At 36.0% G+C, this 23,576-nt stretch overlaps 1 long non-coding RNA gene across 3 annotated transcripts; it reads left to right on the forward strand.

The window, feature by feature from the left end:
• Window positions 1-1,165: 1,165 nt before the first annotated feature.
• LOC128994618 (uncharacterized) lies at window positions 1,166-7,259 on the forward strand. Of its 3 annotated transcripts, XR_008490904.1 has the most exons (4): window positions 1,166-1,381; window positions 2,402-2,523; window positions 5,572-5,716; window positions 7,114-7,259. It is a non-coding gene; the product is annotated as an uncharacterized LOC128994618 (long non-coding RNA). The 3 variants fall into 3 exon arrangements; XR_008490906.1 differs by lacking the exon at window positions 2,402-2,523; XR_008490905.1 differs by lacking the exon at window positions 2,402-2,523 and having other exon boundaries at window positions 1,166-1,230.
• The last annotated feature ends 16,317 nt before the right edge of the window (window positions 7,260-23,576 follow it).

Here is a 23,576-nt window from a genome sequence, read left to right on the forward strand (position 1 = left end):
TACCAACCATACCAATGAATACTGGGTCACTTCACCACTGAGCTATAATACTTCACTAACACTTCGATTGGCAGGACTGTGAGTGAATTCCTAACATTGTTTTCTGCTGGGATAACCATCGAGGTAGACTTCTGGAGTGATCGCGCCCGTGTTGAAGCGAACCGTTTTTCGGTCCGGCCGCGAGTAGCTGTGAGCAGCCCGTGGTAGGCAAGAACGCCAGCGCTAAGATGGGCGGGATAGGGAAAATCGCGACGCGCGCCTACTTTTATTTTGTTTCCTGGGGATAACGGAAATTCTAGAAGTAGAAGAGTTGAGGTTGAATTGTGAGTATGTTTTATCTATGGTAATAGTATCAAAGATAAAACTGGTTAGTCTATGACCTATGGTTAGTTGAATGATAACTAGGTGCGCCCACAAAATTGAATGGAGTGGAGTTAAAGGTGGTCGTGGGCATAGATAATTAATTTAACTAACTCCCTGGTATCATTGACAAAGTCAATGCTGGTATTAGTTGCCACATAGATAAAACCATAAAACTATGTGATCTGGCCGGGATTGCGGGATCAACTCCCACCAAATCACCAATGGATTTTATCTAAGTGATATTGCCGCAAACCCTAGGTATAGCCTGAAGTAATTGATGTGAAAAATATCCCAGGCTCGTGCTTAGCGTCTCGATAAAAACATTACCATGCAGCTTGTTTGCATTGTAATTTTCCAGCATCCCAGCAGAAAACGTAATTGATGGCTGCAGTCATACCAACCAGTCAGTGAGTCAGTATTTTTACCAAACGCCATGGAATGAAGAGAATGGCCGCGAAGGGAGGGGAGAAAGATAGGGAGGCCTTCTTTTAGGCAACCTTTCACCTAGGTACCATTTCACTTAAATCACATATCAAGTTGGTACCGACAACTCAACTCGGTCAGCTAGGTCCCGGCCCCTCCCTTCTGGGGGAAGGGCGTGGCTTCGCCGTGGTCACGTGTTTCGCGGTGCGGTCGCTTACCCTCTACACTTCTGAAAATTCCCGCGACTTCTTTGAATTACCTCTACTCCACCCAAATTTCAGCCTTCCTTCGTCTCGTTTCTTGTTCTGTTCTGCGTTTCTTCTTCTTCTTCTCTTCTAGATCTGCTGCTGCTGCTGCTGCTCTAGCTCGAGTTTGAGGTTGGATTTTGATTTTGGAGAATTTATTGTTTGTCAATTTCAATTGTCATACAAATTTGTATTTTAGGTGTGTATTTTCAATTTAGGCCTAAGTTACAACTACTACAGTTTAAAGAACCATTTTTGTCATCACAAAATGGGTGGAATGAGGTGGATATTGGGGTGATAGGACTGGAGTGATAGTGATAGTGATTCAGGAGTTGAGATTTTGGATTTTGGTGAGTTTTTTTAATTTTAAACCCATATGGAAGTGTATCATAATTGCTACCATGTTTCCTCTTTGGTCCCGTAATTTTAAACTGTTTGACCTCACTGATTGTAACTATATTCATATCCTTTGTTCGTCTGATTCTATTTTCCTCAATGTCCATTGTTCAAGTGTACCCAAATTAGGACTAAATACGAGGGCTACTCTTCCTTTCATGTTGAAGTGCCAGAACCACAATAATGATAGTCACAATAAGTGCCCATAGTCTGTGGGGACTTTAACATTGAAATGGCCAAGATGGAGGAACAAATCTCAATTAATTTCACGAACCTACTACGATCACTTGACCTAAAATGTAGTAATAAATTCCCTACAAGAAACGATGCCTGTTTAGATAATATAAACTTATTAGTCAATTTTTCTCAAGATTTTTACAAAGTTTCAATTTTGCAAGGCGCTTTGGCCGATCATGATCCACTGCTTTTTAAATACCATAGACCTGCCTGCAAAAGCTCACAAAATGTAGGCCTATCTATTGAGCAGCCTAGTGTTCTTGTTAGGAAACAAAATAAACAAAATCTCAATCTTTTCCGTGAGGTACTGCAGAGCGAGTCATGGGAAGACATTACAGAAAATGAGAGTAGCCCAGTAACATTGTTTGATAGTTTTTTTGATAGGTTTGTTAACCTCTGGTACTATTGTTCTCCACCTGTTAAGAAAAAGCTTAGATCAGATAATAAGACTAATCTAGTGAAAAATAAAATCACCTATTATAGTGATAGTTTTAAAAAAAAGTAAGGAAAATTGATTCTGTAAAGGCTCAGGCAGCTTATAATATCTACAATAGCTTAAAAAAACAGTACAGGAAGGATTTAAACCTTGCTAAAAAATTAGCCTGTGCAAAATACATTAACAATTCAAAGAACAAATGCAAGGCCGCCTGGGACATAATAACACAGGAAAATACAACCACACGCACATCTCATGTTACTCTTGACCCTAACAAATTAAACACATACCTACTTTACAGATTCAGTTGAGGAACTGGCCAATCAAGTGGGCCAGACTCAAGACACACCAAGAGAACTACTGGAATCTACACAAAAATTGGGCGTCTCTAAATTTGAATGGATACCTATTACACCAAATGAGGTAATAAAAACAGTCTCAAAATTTTCAAATTCTAAATCTATGGATCACTTTTGGCTTTCAAACTACATAATCAAGAATATTATACACTACATATCTACACCCCTCTCCACCGTATTTAATAGTTGTCTCCGTAATGGCTATTTTCTTGACCAACTTAAAGTCTCAAAAGTAACTCCAATTTATAAAAAGGGTGACAAGAATCTATGTCAAAACTATCGCCCAATCTCGATAGTACCAATCTTATCTAAGGTTTTCGAAGCTCTCATGTTAAAACAGTTAAATAACTTTTTTGACTCTAATAACTTGATGACTGATTCTCAATTTGGGTTTAGAGCTGGCAGATCAACTATGATGGCAGTCTCTCACATTTCCAATTATATTATTAATGCTTTTGAAAATAAAAATACTGTTTCCATGCTACTTTTTGATTTAACAAAAGCTTTTGACTGCATCCCGTTTGACATCTTGCTGGCTAAACTCAAATTCTATGGACTTAGCAAAAACACAATAGAAATGCTTGAATCATATCTGACTAATAGGAAGCAATATGTTAGTGTGGAGGGTAAACACTCAACATTGACCACAATTAAAGCAGGAGTTCCACAGGGCTCGGTCCTAGGCCCTTTCCTTTTTATAATCGCAGTAAATGATCTTCCATGTAACACTCCTGTCGAATGTGTAATTTACGCAGAACAATTTTAAAAAATTACAATAGCGCTTTCGTTCTAATAGGAGTGTTTTAAACTGGTTTTCTGCAAATAAACTGATCTGTAATCAATCCAAGACCCAGAAAATTGATTTCTCACTCTCTATTAAACAATCAGACCACTCAGTAAAAATTCTTGGCTTCCACCTCAATAGTAAATTAAACTGGAAAACTCACATCACAAATTTGAGCAAAAACTATCGAGAGTTTCATGTTTATTCTGGAAACTCAAGCCTTTTGTCGATATTGAATATCTCAAACTAGCCTATTTTGGGCTGTTTCAATCAATATGGAATCCAACTTTGGGGCCATTCCCCCCTTGTCCATGAGCTTCTACTAATACAAAAAGAAGTCATTTGCACAATGTTAGGGGCTGACCCTGCGGAGCACTGCAAACCACTTCATTTGAGTTTTTAGCATTTTATAACATAGCCTATACGTATTTGATACTCTCAGCAGCTGGAGTAGTGTGATTTTTTCTTTGATTATTGTGGCTTCACGTGACAGGTGGAGGTGGATGGCTATAACTTACAAGGTTACATGGTACACATTAAATTCATAATGATTTGCCTATTTCGGTAGACTGGCTTTTTCGTAGGCCTAAGCTTCATTGCTCTTTACAATTTCAAGAGATCTATTGTTCAAGGCGTCAATGGGCAACTAACCTAAGTTTATCGCCATTCTACCGCATTATAACCCACCCTACAGGGCCCGGATTTTGTAGGTAGCAAATGCGCAACTAACCTACCGCTAGGGCAACGGCCATCAAAACATTTTTATGTGTGATAATAAACCTTGTAGGTTAGTCTAAACTTAGTTGATACTACTAACAAAATAACTTAGCTATCTTAAAGACATCAAGTAATTAAGTAGGCCCATTTTATTGGTCGTTTAATAATCACTGATCACTATAGACTTCGTCTGAGACACATTAACTCACGGTATATAGGCTACTTGATCAATAGCGATATAGGCCTATTATCACAGTCACATTTTTATGCATAGCTTATCAAATAAATAGGCTCTATCACAGACGTTAAAATAAATAATAAGTATAGTTGTGCAGTTAAATAGATCAGGGGTAATAGTACTTGTTGTAATATGTAGTTATACTTCACCAAATCCATTTCAATGCATCAAGCAAAAGAGCTGTAACCCCATGATTAGCCTGGGCTAGTCTAATAATATTTTAAGACATTTTTATTTTATGATATTAAAAACATTAGGCTACACTAAGCTAATGAAATCTTCCCATAAACTTAGCCTACTCGGCTTTTAATTTTTGCATCGATTTTGACTGCCCTACCCGTCAATGAGGTTATGGGTATAAGTTAGGCCTAACCTATACAAAATCCTGCCTTAATCTGAATGGGAAAACATTATTATTTGCAGATGATACAACGATGCTGTCCAGAACCTTTAGTATTATTACAGTTGTTCGGCATTTGGATCATTGCCGGCCAATCTTAAAGGATCTTAAGCTACGTTTCCATTCCTGCAAATTTGTGCCGGCACAAATCTCCAAATTTGTAGGAATGGAAACATCCTGGCTCAAGTCACGGCGCAAATCTCTCATCAATTGATTAAATGCACCTTCCAATGCTCTTTTAGCCAAAAAACTTCTTATCCTCTATCTAGGTAGTTTTCTTCTAAGTTCATTGTATGCACCAGCCATAAATAAAAAATCAGAGGCTGTTATGTCATCCATGGTGATTTGTAGAACACAATATAATCAAAATCATCCACCGAACCTCACCACATCACAATAAAAGAGAACACTGCCTTGTCTGCCAGTTGAAGTGGCGGGACTTGTGCCTGGAATGGAAACGGCATGACAAACTACGTGCGACATGTGCCTCAACTTGTGCCTGCGACTTGTAGGAATGGAAATGTAGCTTAAGGGTACTCACGGCGTAGTGCTTGATATCCTGACCCTAGAAAAGATTACGTGCAGGCAGTGGTGGATCTAGAACAGTCACAAGGGTGGGGGGACCAGGGTGTCTGAGAGGTTCGGGGGTACCCCCTCCCTCCCCAAAAATTTGTTTAAACTAAGTCTTCAAAAATGGCAGTTTTATACCATTTCTTTGTCCTAAGTTAGTGTGACAAATTATTTTACGCAATTTGTATGCACTACTGTATTACATGCAGTCAAAAATATATGACATACCTATATTTCCAAACTGCGACTGCCCCCCCCCTCTGGATCCGCCACTGGGGTGCAGGAGTACTATACCAGAAGAGCACAAAATATAGACTTTTCCTGCTGTCGTCTCAAACTTACCTAGAATAGCTATCCTCGTTCTACTATTAACTGCAACTCATAACTGCCTACTCATTTGCAGGAGATGGATGCACCCTCCTTCAGAAGGCGCTGAAAGGAATACTAATTATAGGCCGCTGTACTCCGTAAAAGAACTTAAGGAAGAGCACCTAGTGAGATAAGTGTGTGTCTGCCATATCATCCGTTAAACAGCCAGGTTTTTGAAGGTATAGTTTATTGTAAATATTATATATAGAGTTATTTATTAAATCACTTAATAATTTACTAGCTTCTGTGCCCGTGCTTCGCAACGGGAAGATGAACTATACCGCCTAATCCAAACAGTTGTTAAGTAGTCCGAATTTATGAACAAAAGCCACCAAATGTTGGCCTACTGTATAAAAACAATTATGACCAACATTGTAATTGCCCTACTGTTTACGTTAAAATATATCAATAACATAATATTCATTTTCATATTTGAGTTGTTTTGTCTCAAGATCAATGAACCAACTATAAAAGGTATAAAATTACCTCAGTACTGCCAGATTGATCCTGTTTAGTCCTTATGGATTACGGGTTTTAAGGACTTAAGTCCTCATCATGAGATCTTTTACAAGAACATTTAACACTGTAACTTCGAAAGGGTCATCAAGAGTTTAAATGCGAAACACGGACATATACTATTTACAGTCATAGACGTTTTATGAATAAAACGAGTAGGCTTACTGACAAAAACTTACAATGTCCAACCCCAACCTCGTGCGCACAGTTGCAGATGAGGGTCATGACTGCGATGCGGAAGATGGTTGGGCGGTGGACTTTGTACAGCTCGGCTCCTTGTTCATCAGCTGTTCTTGTTTTTTTATTAGAGTATCATACAGAGCGTTAGACTGTAAACTGATTTTGTCGCTTAATAATGTGTTAGCTTGAATTTTGATTGTTTTATAAATTTCAAATTCTTCTATAGCATCCATTCCTGTATATTGCTTTAAAATTCAAAATAAACTACGCCATGGCTCGGTCCCCAGGTACTTATTTCAATTCAGGAAATTAAAGCCTTTACAACTATTATTCAACAAAAACTTCTTTGCACTAACTTGATCAGGGAAATATAGGCCTAGACAAAATATAAAAGGTTTAATTTACCTGTTGCTGATCCTGTTAAAACTGTTAACAGGGGCAGGCCAAGACCATAAAGCACTTCATCCAAAAATAAAATTATTGCGCACCCCATACAGTTGTTTTCTTGAAGTTACAAGTTCAGGCGTCCGATAAAAGCCTGTAGCTTCCCAATTAGATCCTCCTCAGGAAGATATCTATTTCTTGCCACATTAACAAGAGTTATTCTTCTAGCAAGAAGAATAACTCTTGGTAATGTGGCAAGAGGTTAACATGTGTCTTTAACAAGCAATGAAAGCCCCTCAAAGATCGAGTTTGTGTCGCACGTTTGTAGGCGGAATAAACCAGTTAAAAACTTTTAGTTAAGGGTACCTATGGTAATTTATTGTAAAATAAGACCTTTTTATTTGAAACTACCAACTACACCAACCCGCATAATTTGGTACCCTTGAGTATTTTAAAATTGTGACTTTCTTTACCAAGATTAAAATGTTTGTTTCAGGAAGAAAGATGTAGCCCCAGCTCTGGACAAAAATATTATGGAGAAGGTTGGCCGCTGTACAGGGCAGCTATAGTTATTATTATATGTTGCCTTTTATTGTTATGTACTGTTTTTATACTTTACCAATAAACCTTATATTTAATCTAGAGCAGTTAATTTTGTTAAAATTCTTACCAGTAAACTTCTCTGTAATTTGTAAAGAAAACATGTAAAAATGATTATATAGTTTATTTTGATCTTCTAACTATTTTGACAGTTTTATAGATAAAATATTCTTCTTTTTAGATATATTTTTTGATTGTTCTTGTTCGTACAGGTCTCAGATAACTATACATAAAGATAAAATGATATTTATATTTATATTATATATGCGAGTGCCAATCTTAAGAAGCAAAGTTAATATATAGCTAGTAAAATAAAATAATGTTGGTGTTTAATGACTAATGAGTGTACTGTAAAAATGAAATAAGTAATTCAAAAGTTGAAACAAAAACTCTATTTAGCCAACCCAATAAAATCACTCAAGAATTTTCCTCTGAATAAATGTTTGAACTTCATAGTCTAGAGGTGTTAGGTTAATGTCTAGAGGTGTTAGGTTAATGAGACATAAGACTGCTTAAGGGTGTTGCTCAACGTGTAATGAACAAAATTAAATTAAGAAAAACAACAAAAGTAAAGAAAAAGAAAACTTTGAAAAGGCAAAGATCAACAATAATAAGATAAATAAATTTACAACGTTATAATTTACAAGAAAAGAAAATCAATTAAAAATTTAAAAGAATGAGTTACTGACAAACTATATGACTTGTTTGTTTTACAAAACTTTAGTTATATATTTTATTCTTTTTACATACTGTTTATTGTCCCAGAAGCACACGCACCGATACACACACTCCGAAACTCTCGATCTTCTTGGTCCAGTGGCCCGTGGTGAACTCCTCGATTTGTTTCTTCTGGTACTCCAGCTCCGAGACTCCTCACCCCTCCATTTTCTTCATTAACCCTTCTCATTGGCTGATTGGGTGTTTGACTTATAGGTTAACGATGTTTCTTGGAAGTCAGCCCTACCGGTACCCTATCGCCTAGCTCACGTCAGCTGGGAAAGGAATTTGTAAATCGATACTCATGCTACTGTTCAACTCTCTTCACACCAACTGGTCGACTATAGTCCTCGCCACCCTAAGTTGAGGCAGCCAAAGGCCGCACTAGGTATATGCCGTGCAGCCTTGGGCTGCCTCAACTTAGGGTGGCGAGGACTAAGTGTAATGTAAACAGAGTATCTGCTTAGATGAGCACCGTGGGTACAGGGTTAATCCCCTTTCTTACAATGTAAATCTATGTTGTAAACTTCTTGACATACGAGAACTACTTTAGGGACAATTTATACTAGCCTATTTTGGGCTGTTTCAATCAATATGGAATCCAACTTTGGGGCCATTCCCCCCTTGTCCATGAGCTTCTACTAATACAAAAAGAAGTCATTTGCACAATGTTAGGGGCTGACCCTGCGGAGCACTGCAAACCACTTCATTTGAGTTTTTAGCATTTTATAACATAGCCTATACGTATTTGATACTCTCAGCAGCTGGAGTAGTGTGATTTTTTCTTTGATTATTGTGGCTTCACGTGACAGGTGGAGGTGGATGGCTATAACTTACAAGGTTACATGGTACACATTAAATTCATAATGATTTGCCTATTTCGGTAGACTGGCTTTTTCGTAGGCCTAAGCTTCATTGCTCTTTACAATTTCAAGAGATCTATTGTTCAAGGCGTCAATGGGCAACTAACCTAAGTTTATCGCCATTCTACCGCATTATAACCCACCCTACAGGGCCCGGATTTTGTAGGTAGCAAATGCGCAACTAACCTACCGCTAGGGCAACGGCCATCAAAACATTTTTATGTGTGATAATAAACCTTGTAGGTTAGTCTAAACTTAGTTGATACTACTAACAAAATAACTTAGCTATCTTAAAGACATCAAGTAATTAAGTAGGCCCATTTTATTGGTCGTTTAATAATCACTGATCACTATAGACTTCGTCTGAGACACATTAACTCACGGTATATAGGCTACTTGATCAATAGCGATATAGGCCTATTATCACAGTCACATTTTTATGCATAGCTTATCAAATAAATAGGCTCTATCACAGACGTTAAAATAAATAATAAGTATAGTTGTGCAGTTAAATAGATCAGGGGTAATAGTACTTGTTGTAATATGTAGTTATACTTCACCAAATCCATTTCAATGCATCAAGCAAAAGAGCTGTAACCCCATGATTAGCCTGGGCTAGTCTAATAATATTTTAAGACATTTTTATTTTATGATATTAAAAACATTAGGCTACACTAAGCTAATGAAATCTTCCCATAAACTTAGCCTACTCGGCTTTTAATTTTTGCATCGATTTTGACTGCCCTACCCGTCAATGAGGTTATGGGTATAAGTTAGGCCTAACCTATACAAAATCCTGCCTTAATCTGAATGGGAAAACATTATTATTTGCAGATGATACAACGATGCTGTCCAGAACCTTTAGTATTATTACAGTTGTTCGGCATTTGGATCATTGCCGGCCAATCTTAAAGGATCTTAAGCTACGTTTCCATTCCTGCAAATTTGTGCCGGCACAAATCTCCAAATTTGTAGGAATGGAAACATCCTGGCTCAAGTCACGGCGCAAATCTCTCATCAATTGATTAAATGCACCTTCCAATGCTCTTTTAGCCAAAAAACTTCTTATCCTCTATCTAGGTAGTTTTCTTCTAAGTTCATTGTATGCACCAGCCATAAATAAAAAATCAGAGGCTGTTATGTCATCCATGGTGATTTGTAGAACACAATATAATCAAAATCATCCACCGAACCTCACCACATCACAATAAAAGAGAACACTGCCTTGTCTGCCAGTTGAAGTGGCGGGACTTGTGCCTGGAATGGAAACGGCATGACAAACTACGTGCGACATGTGCCTCAACTTGTGCCTGCGACTTGTAGGAATGGAAATGTAGCTATCCTCGTTCTACTATTAACTGCAACTCATAACTGCCTACTCATTTGCAGGAGATGGATGCACCCTCCTTCAGAAGGCGCTGAAAGGAATACTAATTATAGGCCGCTGTATAGGCGTATGCTCATTCTTCCCGTATTGGGGGCCTAAGACATTGAAAAAGGCTGTGCTGGTAAAAGCGACCAGAATACACACTAAGACCGAAGACCCTAGTTGTTGCCGCACATAAAAATTATACTGGATGTATAGCAGGTATGGAGACAAAAATCATGGATGCTCAAACAGTGTCTTGCACAGCAGATCATTTTGAGAATGCCAGAGGTCTTGGCACAGATGTGCTGAATGTCTGGCCCAAAGACCAAACCCACATGGCGAGTCAAATCTGGGTAATAGTCAATATCCAGAGAATTTTGTTAATGCCAACAATTTTTAACTTATTCTTGGTGGAATCAACCATTATCTTTGGTCAAGTCTTAGCTAAGACATCATTAAGAGACTGAGACGGTGGTGTCATCCTGTAATTCAGCTACTAGGAGGTCAGGAGTTGTGGAATATTTATAGGCATGTACTGTGGATGTGATACTTCGTGGTTTGAATTAACGCCCTTACTGCGACTATCCGCATAATACTATCCTGATAATTAGACCAATTTTTTTATACCAAGGAAAAATGTGGTTCGGATTCTACTATAAACTGTAGGTCCCTATAGTTATCCATTAGCCCAAAGTATGGGCTATTAATTGACAGCTGTGTCTAAGGAATATGTCGGCCTTAGTCACTAACAAGGATACAAAATCGTGCCACTCATCCATCCTACACTCATCTCCATGCATACTGGTACTTGGCTTAAAATACCTGCTTTGTATGGTTGCCATTTCAAATTAAAGTATTAAGCCTAAGGCAAAATGACTCATAATCATAGAGGGAAGCAACTTTCCTCAAACAGATTTATATCGTCAGCGAACTAAGGGATCTTGATAACTCTCTTGATGTCTTTAAAGAATATGTACAACTAAAAATATCTGTAAATTTCTTTTGATGTTTTCATGATAAATATGCAATGCAATACAACAAAGTAACTTTTGAACATTAAAAATAGCTGTTAACAACAAATTTTTCGATAAAACTCTTTACAAAAATCTGAAGGGCAGGTCCAGAATTGATGGCCTCTCAAGTCCGTAAATTGCATCTGTGATGTTGTTTAGTAAGTTCAACGCTAAATGATTATCAGTTAACTTAACTTATCCAATCAATAGTGTTAACAATACTCAATGTTAATACTTATGAAGTCAAACGGAACGGGGTGAAGCCCGTGGATATAACAGCTAGCTGTCTAGTTGATATAAAACACGTTTTTGAAAATAATTCGATTGATGCTTTAAATGCAAATGTTAGGCATTTATTTTATGAGTTATTTAATTTTTCATACAACAGATCTATGGAACATAACAATAAATTATTCTCTTTAGCGCTCCTTTGGCGAAGCACGGGTATGGCGGCTAAATATAGTACGCTCTATTTCGCAACGGGTACACAAGTTCAGAATACATTTAATTGTTTGATGTAATAATTAAGTCAATAGCCCAAAAGTAAACACATCCGATTTATTGTGCATCCTATGTTCAATTGTGTTTTGGATTTTGTCACATAACCTGAAAACCAGTTAAACGGTTACATGGAAATTGTGGGAAATTTCGCTCTACAAGTGCCTGCTGCATCCCTGCATTTATCCCACTGAGCTAGATTTATCCAACAGTGTTGTCATATTGAGGGAGTAACACTAAATTCAGGGGCGTAATCTCGCTGAATAAAATTAAAAGTCTGCAGCAACACCTATTTCAAATTTTAAAGACAGCTTTGTCTGGAGCTCCGTTTTTATATATTCTACTACTGTATTTAACTTATGGATTTTATTTTGTTCCTTTCATATGTGTTATATTTAGCTAATAATCTTAACATATAAAAGTAAAAGCCCTCACTCAATGATTCATTACTAATCCAACTTCCAGACTAGCTAGAACGTTGAAATTTGGTGTACTGATTATTCAGGCTTTAAATAGGAAAACTAAGTAGTTTTTATCCTGATCTGACTTTTGGGTTCCACCTAAGTGGTTCTGGAGTTTTCTTAACCTTATAAGTATCTATATTATTAAAAGACTTTGTTGGATTTTGTGTGCAGCAAATTGACCCATAAGTTTGAATGTTTATAGGCATATTGGGTATCTATATATTAAATATAGATACCCAATATATTTAATAGGCAAACACGAATTTTGTGACGAATCCGTTTTGAAGCTGCTATGCATCCGATCACCACGTAGATAAATGCTTTCCATTGACCTACCTTTATATTGATTGGCATATCACTGACAAATGATCACTATAATGTATCTCAAAACATATATAAGACCTAGAATAATAAAATTTTGCATTGGGACGACAATCCATGTATATGGTGTAGATGTACAAATTTGGGGGTTTTGCAAAGTTCTAAATTCAAGGGTGGTTTAGGGGATTAAATCTATTTCAGAAGAAATTCGAGTATGCAAGATATTATATTTTGGTCTGTAACTTATAAGTTACAATGCTTGGATCTTAAATCTTATGGAAGATCGGTAGTGTAGAATTAAACTATCCACAACTTTTGTATTTCAAGAGTGTTTTTCTATCTCAAACTTATTTCGAGTAAAATAGGTTTACATTCAAAACTGTGAAAATTTGCTTGTTCCGCCACCTAAAAACTAGTCAGTGTCCGTACGTTTAATCATATGATTACCAATCTTTTATTTTATTAAATAGCATTATTTATTATATAATAATAATGCATAAATCAATAAAAGCTGTTAAAAACCTATCAAGTGTACTATCGCAAGTATAGCTACCGACATTATTACATTTTAGGAGCTTGCTCCCGTAAACATTTGAAATATTCTATTCTAAAGCTTCAATTCAGTATAGGTTGTTATCATTAACCGGAACTGCTACACAATTTGTTGTAAAACGGTGATAGTTTTCGTTAAACGTTAATAATAGAGTCAATCTTCTTATATTTGAAAATAAATTTAACCGATTTTCATGGTTGAGGTCTCAAATTGAAGGTGTGCACAGATTTCACTCTAAGCATCGGCATATATATTGGGAGTATTTCAAAAGTTCCAAAATCGGAAGATCCAATGAATATATTGCCGATCGGAAGTTCCAAAATCGTAAGATCCAACGTTTATATTGCCGATCGGATCTTCCAAAATCGGAATTTCCAAAGGTTATTTAGCGGGTCGGAAGATCCAAAATCAAAAGATCCAAAGAAAATATTGCCGATCGGAAGTTCCAAAATAGTAAGATCCAAAAGTACAGTCATAACTAGAAGTACAAATTTATTTCTTAAAGTAAACTTATGAAATAGACTGTCCTTTTCACTTTGGAACTTGTGATCATATGCCGGGTCGGAATTTCCAAAACGCTACTAGTCAGATCGGAACATCCAAAATGCTAGAACTGTTGCGTCTCTCAGATTGAAGGCGTATACACACGTCGTCACCAGCAACGTTAATGGTTATTTGTTTTGTTAATTGATATTTTAATTAATATTTTTTTATTAGTATTTTCAAGTACACACACTTAAATACACACGCATTCATACATACATGTAAATATGGGACTTTGAAGGCATGCAGGGCTAGTGTTGGTATTGTTTACTATTTATTTTCAAAAGTAAAATAACGTGTTTATTTTTATTCTTAAAAGATGGTTTAAGTATTAACCTTGACAATAACAATACTAAATTATCTGGCAAACGTCTTAAACAAATAATAACTTATTTTTATAGCTTATGACAATTTTTGTTTACTCCGTAAGAGAATCCAGAATAAATCATTTGAAAAATGAAAAGATAATGAATTTGTCGTGGTTTATTTGAGCTGAACTATTAAGTTGTAATAGTGTACTAGTAACCAACGCTAAATATTTGAAGTTGTTTCCGGTTGTTGTAACAAACAGGTAGTTTCAAATTTAATTAAATTGAAATTGTAACGTTAAATTATATTTAGTTTTCCCCACAACTAGCGAATGTCTGCTGTAACCTAATTCAAGTGAAATTTAATTTTTTCCTTACAAAGAATGTGTTTTATCAAAAAACGTAAAATGTTCAACTGTATATCAAACATTTGCGTCTAATCAAGTTTTGTTGGAGATTCAATTTGTGTACCTAAGTAAAAGGTTTTGTTGTAACAATTTTAAGTCATGTTTAAAAATACTTATTGTTCTGCAAACTATCGCTTAATCGTTGAAGATATGAGAATTGACTTATACGACATAGTTTTTTGGTCTTTATATGTGTAAATAGCTGTTCTGAATTAAACTGTTTAAAAAATTGACTACTCGATTCCCGTGCGTTCGACTGACCAACATTTGTACATTAACTCCCTTTACTATTCAAATACTGTTTGCGTAACTGTGATGTATATGGGTTGCGTTCTGAATCACAAGGCACTGTAATTATAGATAGGGCTCAGATTATTAATTGACGAATATTGTGTAAATAAAGCAATTGTTTTAAATCCGCTTATTAAAAGTATGCTATCGTAAACGAATCAATTTAGCATTTAATTTGTTTAAATAATAGTGATATATTGTTATCAAATGCACAACAATTATTTTCAATAAATGTGTTTCCAGTTGGTGTCGTTTGAGTGCACAGGCGTCAACTCAATGTTTCACCCGTATTTAATGGTAGATTGTACAAATTGTAAACACTATTTTTTATAGTTGAAACAAAATATGGACAGGTCTAATTAGTTACATAATTATTTAAATTAATTATTTCATTATAATAATCTTTCCAGTAAAAGATTTATGCTTCAATAGGACTTACCAGTTTTCGGCTTCAACTAATCAACGAAAAGTCTAGTGTGGTACCGGTACCGAGAGATAAATTATGCCCCTTACCTATAAAAATAATCGTATTTTGCATGATAAATGTTTAAAAAAACTGGAGTAGGATCTTAAATATTCCTTTTTTAATTGCATACCTTATTCAAGTTGTTATTAGTTCTGCGATGAAATTTCTATGGTATTTAATAGAATTATATTTGTATTGTAATAAAACATGTCTGTGTAGTATATTTCTTTAACAATTAAATGTAATTAACCAAACTCAGCAAGGATTAGTCACCCGTTACTATCTTTTAGTTTAATATTCATTTATTTTTGTTTAAGGTATATTATTTTCTACAATTTAAAAACATTTATTAGAAGTCTAATTGTCTAAATGCAAATTTACTTGCTCTTATTGTCCTGCCATGTAGGTATAAAATAAAAATACCCCCGCCGCAGCAAACCTGCCGTCTAAGCGAATTTCCATTTGGCTGAATTGATTTTCAATTGATCTATTTAAATAACATTAGGTTTAACGAGTACCTAGGTTTGCTGCTACAAGGAAACTAGTAAAGTGTGTTTTTAGTAAAATATTGATAGCTTACTATAAAATAAAAAAATTTGCCAAGTTTGATCAAAATATATCCATAAACAAGCAAAATACAATATTTTACAATATTCTCCATAAGAATAACATGGGAATTTTAAATTTACCATTTTTTTAGTTTTCTCCGTAACCAATAACCGTACAAAAACACTTTGATATACTGAAATGTTTGTTTTTTAAGCTCTTTAAGAAGGTTTAGAGAAAAATTGGGAAATTTTGTGTTTTGAGGGTCAAAAATGAGAAAAACCAATTTTTACCCCATAAAACCCCCCATAAAACCCTGTTCCCATAGTCCGATCATGCTGGATCGCGAACTCATTCAAGTTTATCCCGCCTTACACCTTCAAACCAAATTTCATCAAAATCGGATAAAAATTACTCAAGTTATCGTGTTCACGGACACATATATATATATATATATACATATATAAAAATTTGAACGAATGGTGTTTTTGGCCTCTGGGGACATCAAAATGAAAAAGTAAATCGGTCCCGGGCCTAAGTCTTACCATGAGACCTACGGTAATAGCTACTTCCCTATAGGGAAATTCGCTAAAATGAAAGTATTGTAGAAGAGGGTTCGTGTAAAGGTAAATTTAATGAAGAATACGCAGCCCAGTAATTTGTTGATATTGTAAAGAGTGTGATATTTCGTTATAAGTCTCTTTGAACTGTGAAGAATCCAAACAGTAAACAGAAAAATAAGTGTTACACAGGAATTAGTACTGGAAGGTGCTGAAGACTGTACAGTATGTAGAATCATTTGTGTTCAATAACTAAAGTGAACCTTCACAAAACTACAGTAACGGTAGGCCTACAGTGGTAGACTGTGGAAGTATAGTAAAGCTGTAGTTAATTTTTCACAACAAATAAACTTACAAATGTTACCTACAATAATTAATGTGGATCTTTGGTTTCTAATGACTCAATTTTTTACTTTTATGCCCATAACATTTATTGTACTCCCATTGATTATGGTTGCTAACTATCATCATATATCGTCATTGGCCGCATTAAAGGTAATACGATAGACGAAATATGAAATATACTTACTTTTGTGACAACTTATTTGCTATAGAACTTTCAATTGCTATATTAATTACTAGCAGAGTACCCGTCCTTCGTATACGGGGTTGGCATATAAGTAAAGAAATGCTTATTGCAGTTATATTGAACTCAAACTTGGAACTTGCAATGGGGGAGGACACATGTTGATAAAATTTGCTTCTATAAATTTACAGTATACTATAGTATTACACATCTACCATAGCCATAATATTCCACCACTTCATCTGAACAATAGAGAAAAACAAATGATTAAAAGTGCATAAAATATCAAAAATTATTCATGAAATTAAAAACATAAACACAACTGTAAACAATCCTACCTTGACAGTTCTCATGTCATACCACAGTTTGTTGTTGCTGCTTACTTATAATTAGCTGTTTTCATAAATGCAAAAAAATGTAGTTTTGCACCCTGTTGGTAAATCTTATAACTTTTAATGCTTTTACATAGAACCGACTTTTTTATTTGAAACAGCTGACTAAATTCTTTAATTCCCTTTATATGAATACTCATCATAAGGTTAACATGGGAAACTACAGAGCCACTGGGGTGGAGCCCGAAAGGATTTTTGAGATAAGAATATGCCTATATGTTAATTGGGAATGTGAGCTACCATCATGCCAAATTTCAGCCGGATCCGTCCAGTAGTTTATGCGTGATTGAACTTCAAACAAACAAACACACAAACTTTCACATTTATAATGTTAGTAAGATTTTTGACCCAGTTATAACTAACTGTTAACACACACTAACTGTTAACACTTCGCGCGGCTTAACTTCGCGCGAAGATAAGCCGCGCGGCTTAAATTCGCCTCGTGTGGCCGGGGCCTAACAAAAATCACTAGTAACTACATACTGTACAAAGTTTACACTGATGATTACTCTATATAGGGTACAATAGATCAAGTGTTGATGAGTGTTTTGTGTTGGCTACGTTATAGTGAACTGGTGTAAACTCAACGTTTTACTCTTATTTAAGGGTATATGTTACAATTGTCTTGTATGAAAGTTACAATTATAGTTTGCATAATTCGAATAGCTGCTGTATTCAATTGAATTAGTATTACATTTAATTCCATTACAATGATCTTTTTCGTAAACAATTTATGTTATCTGTCTTCATCTAAACAATAGTATGAAAGTATTTGTTTTAAAGAGTATGCTTGTGCAAAATATTTTCTTTTACTTCAATAACAATTTAGTAGAGTACCAAGCAATAAATCATTTACTTATTTTTTACTTGTTTTATTAATTTACAACATACGAAATATCTACGATTGAAATAAATTAAAATGTTTGACTACCAGGTTAATTAGACTATTACAATCACCTCTCGCAGTAGACACAATTTCCCTCTATAAATTAAGTTCTATGATGGATGCACTACTTGAGTTTCGATTGTTGCAGGATCATGCCATCGACCGCCAATTACAAATGTTGGGCGGTATCCAGCTAGATTTGAACGACGTTGAGGCGGCAGAAAACGAGAGGCCGTGCGTCGCATGTGCAGTAAACATCAGGACCTACATGGTCGAGCCATGCGACCACTTCGCCTTGTGTGGGCGATGTGTTGCGATACATCGCACCACAGTGTAGATGGTGACAGGCGGGCTATAAGATGCCTAATATGTCGCACGACTGTCACCAACTACCGCAGAGTGTTTCAGTGATAGCGTTAAATTATGCTTTGTTTTTGCGTTTTACTGAAAATACATCGTCGCAAAATGTACAGTAAAACTGAAATAGTAATTGCATAAACCACCATCTTAAAACACTGAATCTATTATTGTTTGAATTAATTCTATACCAGCTGATATGGTGGATTTCCCTTTTTGGAAACCGTGCTGCTTTTTATCATGTTGACAAAAAAAAAAAAAAAAAAATATATATATATATATATATATACTGTATATATTTCATAAGTGTACAAGTATTATTTTACTTTTATATTGTACAATTAGTTATTTTCACATGACAAAGTTCGGATTTAGTTGGAAATTGATTTATCTTATTGTATTCAGTTAAGTTTGTTTTATATGTGGATTTCCTGTAAATATTTTTTTATTTTTATATAGTTACTAGTTGTGTATACATTAAACACTATTTCAACAAACAATGTGGTTGTTTGTCAAAACAATTTGTATTATTTGCTCCATATCCCCCCTGAAATGAATGTCAACATTTGTTAGATTTTTTACATTAGGCCTATTATGTTTTTTAGATAGTTGTGTATTAAAAGAAAAAAATACCCTGTTTCAACAAAATTCAAATCACTGGTTCCAACTTCAATAACCAACAGTAACACCACGACACGACTACCCATTTTTTTCATCCGATTAATATGCATATACGAAATGAATTTTAAATCTTATATCTTTCAACAGATGTTTTGTTGAAATAACATTAATTTGAAAAGGGAACTTACAGGGTGATTACCGAGAAACGCATGTTTTTCAAATAACGAGTACTCAGGTAATTCAGAGCAAAAAATTTATTTATGAGTGGAAAAACAGTGTACACAATATGCAATTTCAGAATAAAATTACTTGCAATTTAGCATTTAAAAATTACATTTCTAACGTGGTGGTTAGAGAACATTGATAATTTTACGGGTCGCCTTCTGCTTTGATACAGCGTTGGAGGTATTCCTTAAAACTTTCTACGGAATTTGCTAACATATCTCTAGGAATGGCGTTGATTTCCTGGCGAATAGCTTCTTAAAGTGCCTGTATTGTTTTTGGTTTGTTTATGTAAACTCTAGATTTAAAAAATCCCCATAGAAAGAAATCTGGAATTTTAAGACCTGGTGAGCGCTCGGCCAAGTGACACCACCAAAACGTGGGATAACTCTTTTAGGTAATGTTCGCCGAAGGAATTCCATTCTAATGCGAGCTGTATGGACTGTTGCCCCATATTGTTGGAACCATATGTCATTACGTACACGTTGATGGCGCAGTTCCGGCAAGAAATATTCTTCCAACATGTCTAGGTACCGTTGTGGAATCACTGGAGTCACTGTTTTGCCGTCGCGGCTAGGACTCTCTGAGCTGTTGCAAGGCGCACTCTTTAAACTGCCTCAGGGGTACGAACTGTCCTTGCCAGTCCAGGAGGTTTTCTCTTAAGCAGAGATCTAATTGAGTTTTACATTATGTATCCAACGCAATATCGTGTTACGATCAGGGGTAGCGCCATGCCGTGCAATGTTAAAATGTGTATGAAAGTCTCGCTGAGTCTGAGTGACTGATTCACCATTTGCGTAATATCGTCGCATGACAAACATACGATGCTCAAGGTCCCACATCTTGGCAAAAATTGAAACTGCACACTTCCCCCTACACATCGCAACAACTTCCGGCCGTCGTCGAACGATATTCCTTGTGTACTACGAAAGTCAAAAGCATACGTTTCCCAGTAATCACCCTGATAACCTGTGGATGGAATTAAACAAAATTAAACACGCTAGTAAGCTAATGACGTAACTTGTCTATGATGTAGTCGATTATATAAGCTACAATATAGCTTCAATATGATGTTTAATTAAATGCATCGATGAACACGAATACTGGTGTAAAAACAAAACAACATTAACAACGGTTAAAAGTACACAATAAGTAATTTCAATACGGTACTATAAAAAAAGTCAACACAGTTGTGTTCTAATAATTTTGCCAGCTCAGGTTTTGCAACGAAGATCAAAAAGTAAATTAGAAAAAGGTGAAATATAAATGGTGAAATATAATTCTAATGTACCTTGGAACCTGGCTAATGACAAAAAATACTTAATTCTCAGTATCTTACAGAGGAAACACCTATTTAGCTATGCATCGCAGTGCAGAATACTTTGAGGGAAGAAAGTATATCTAATGGAGATGGCAAACAACCAAACTACAGTAAAAAAAAACAGCAATTTTAAAGGCCTTTCAATGGTTATTCCATGTTAGCACTTATTCGATTGACTATAGCACTTATTACATAGAACAAAGCCAAAACTCAGGGTCATGGCTTGAATTACGTCCTAGCCGAATTACATTAACATTAAAATAGGAATTGGCCGATAACAGAATTCTCTATACAGGTTCTGAAATATTACGTTTCTAGATACCGATTCCAAATTCTAAAAGAAAGAAAAAAATTAAATACTAAAAATAGTCTAATATATTCAAATGAAAATTTATAAAAATATTTGCATAACATAGCCTACATAGACAGCATTTGCAAATAATAATTGAAGAATGCCTATTTTGACTGTCAATATTGAAACAATACGCTGGACAGTAACCCATATTTTTAGGACGAAAGTTGCCAAGGTCAACGTTTTGTTGTTCGTATCATCATTGTACAACCGGCGTAGTCCATGCCGGCAAAAAATTATCGTGCGTTTTCGGCTATTTATCGTATCCAAGCATGTTAAGTTAATGCAGTCAGGGAACCGGTTTTTTTTTAACGAAACGAAATAGTCGTAGACAGAAAACATCATAGCGCTGTTACCATGAGCTAAAAATTATACAACTTGCGTTAATTTGTAAAAATTAGCTGGTGGACTGAACGACCGTGGAGTGAATAAAACATCCCGGTTTTATTAAAACAAACACACTCGTAGTCTCGGACGCTCAACACTAAACACTCGAACATATCAAGGCCACGTGATGAGGGTTGCGGAGTCGTGGACGTGGATTGGTTGGGGGGGGGGGGGGGTGTTGGAGGATGGGTGGCGGACACGTCACTCTTGCTGTGCTCTGCCACACTATTTTCTATATCTAGTTGAAAACAAAGGCGACCACTGTCTGCCTGTCTATCTGCAGCTATCTGTTCGACTCGAAAACAAGAATCAGTGTGAAGGCCTCTTCATACAATAGTACTGGGGGACCGAGCCTTGCTCGGCTGTGGCATTGACTAACCAACACCAAGTATACCTCCCATCACATTGTAAATTTTGAAGCTGTGTTTTCGTGTCTAGTTCTGTCCGGTACACTGTCGATGTCGTGTTTTGTTCAATTTTGTTTATAGTATTCAAGTGTTAGTTTCACTCCCGGCAACACCTCGGGCAGCTTTTTCGGCGGCGCCACCGGTCTCCCCGCGGCTAATAGGCACCCTTTGACTCCATGCCCTCTACACGTCCGACACCGGCGGCTCCACTAGCTGCGCCACATGTTGCTCAAGGCTAAGGCCCGGCGCATATTGAGACGCAGTCGGAGCAGCGCAGCGTAGTGCAGCGCAGGGCAGTGTTTTGTAAACCACATGTTTGCTAGGAAACGCGCATATTATGGCGCAGCGCAGCGCAGGGCAGTGCAGTCCCGCACGTGGACTGCGCGCACTTGTGGTCGAGTCACAAGTGTCTGTGCCGCATTGCTCACCTGCGCCGGGTTGACTAGTGTTTTGTGACGGATCTAGAGGATAATTAATAGAAATTGTGCGTTTTTATCCAGTTTTTACGTTACCAGTCATAGTAAGTAAATAAAGAGTAATTACAAGAATAAAATCTGGCAGAAAATACGAAAATTACTCAATATTCTAAACATTTTTCGCCCTTTCTTTCTGGTTCTCTGGTGAAGAAGTAACAATAAATCTAGATCAGCACCTGAATCTGACTTAGAACTGAAATCCTAAATTTAACAACATGTTCACACAAGAAACTGTGTCACTCCTATACGAGAACTGTACGACACTGCTTCCCAATATGCGATGTCAACTGTGCAACACAGACTTTTTGCCCAATTCTGCCCTGTGCTGTGCTGCACTGCCCGGACCGTGCCGCACAGCTCAATATGCGCCTGGGCTAATAGGGGCCTTACTTGAACTTAAAGAAACATTTCGTTAAGTGCCAAGAAATTAATCACGCACCTACCTACATAAATAACAGTATTTTTGTCATAAATAAATAAATGTAAAAATTAATAAAATAACACATCAACACATGATTATTCTGATTGCTTATTACATACCTTATAGGCCTACATTGCTTGTATTACAGAGTCGTTATTGTTTTATCAATCAAATGTCTTGGATTGTAATGAAATCATTTCTCGAAAATCATATTTAAAATATTTTTTTATCAAATGGTTTTAACGATTATACGTACTTTAAACCACAACCTAGCAAGGCTCAGTCCCCCGGTACTAAAAACTTAAAATGCGTGATATCATTGACTATATATACCTACAGGTAGGTATATATAGTCAATGGTGATATTTATAAGACCAATGTCTGTTCAACAAAGAGTAATTATTGAGCACCTGACATCCATCAGCAATATGGTATGTTCTTTTCCGACGAATCAATTGGCCAAAACATTGGCTGATGTGTTAACATTTAATAAAATGCATTTATAGATCAAAAGGTATTTATTTCCCGTGCTATTGCCGTTAAAAAGCACGGGTACAACAGCTAGTTATCAAAACATAGACAAAAATACATTAAGAAAGTGTTACCATACTAACAACATAATACATTGTGAACGTTTGTGTGTTTGTTTTTCTTATTGGGGTTCAATCACTCACTGGTCGGATTAGGTTGAAATTTGGCATGCTGATAGCTCACTTTCCCGATTAAAATATAGGCATATTTTTATCTCAAAACTCATTTCGTGCTCCGCCCGACTCGATTGTCCGTTAGAGTTTGGATTTGCAACATTGTATTTTACAAACAAAGACAATTAAGGTCTATATCAACCTATGATTACATTTGAGCACTTCTTCTTTATATCATAAGTTTCTTCTACATCTGTATTATAATTCAACACAGGATTTACTAATTTGAAATATACGATACAGCCTATGAAATAACTACACCTTAGAGAAACAGATTGGGCAAATTGGTTTACTTCATACCAAGCTATCAATAACATACACACCAAATTATCTCCCCCCTGTAACAGCAAACCTAGGAACTCATTGAA

This window comes from Macrosteles quadrilineatus, unplaced genomic scaffold (assembly GCF_028750875.1).
Source record: "Macrosteles quadrilineatus isolate MER2022 unplaced genomic scaffold, UCM_ALF_1.0 Scaffold_5__1_contigs__length_97177068, whole genome shotgun sequence".
NCBI lineage: Eukaryota > Metazoa > Arthropoda > Insecta > Hemiptera > Cicadellidae > Macrosteles > Macrosteles quadrilineatus.